The sequence below is a fragment of the Egretta garzetta genome, unplaced genomic scaffold, assembly GCF_000687185.1.
Source record: "Egretta garzetta isolate BGI_Z169 unplaced genomic scaffold, ASM68718v1 scaffold133, whole genome shotgun sequence".
In the NCBI taxonomy this organism is placed as follows: domain Eukaryota; kingdom Metazoa; phylum Chordata; class Aves; order Pelecaniformes; family Ardeidae; genus Egretta; species Egretta garzetta.
Genome location: NW_009259111.1, coordinates 5,204,674 through 5,205,296, shown reverse-complemented (window position 1 = coordinate 5,205,296; position 623 = coordinate 5,204,674).

Genomic DNA, 623 nt, shown 5'->3' with positions numbered 1-623 from the left:
TGAAATGCAGGAGGGGTGTTTCGTTTTCATTCCTCACGAGCAGTTGCTGCAAGTCATCTTGAATCACAAGTGATTTCTCATCCAACAGCAAAGAGGGGAGAAGAGGAAAAAAAAAAGGTCCTTAACCTCATGAGAGCTGGGAACTGGGATGGGGACACAGCCATCCCTGCGGGAGTGCGACTGCATTTCTCTGGGAGATCAACAGGTTGTGGATCATTGCAAAAAAGTCCCCTTGGCAAAGCCAGGTTGTGATCAATGATTGCTGTAGACATCAGGGCCGATGAGCTTTTGTCGATCTGGGACCTGGGGCAAAGGGAGCAGGAAGGCAGGGAGGCTCACAAGGAGCCTGGAGCAGGATCTCAGCCCCAACCTTCAAAAGGAGGAGGCGGCTGGCTTGGTGCTGCATGAAGGGCCTGTCCCAGCTCTTGCGTGTTGCTCCCATCCGGGCACTTAAAAAAGCAGGTTTCACTTCTCTTTGGTTAAAGGCAACCTTGCTCTTCCATCCGGCACAGGGCCGGGGCGGCCTGTCAGCAGCAGCAGGGTGACTCAGCTCGCCCACGCAGCAGCCTGCCATCCAGCCCCAGCTATATTTGCTGAACAGGTGAATGAATCATTGCACAGAA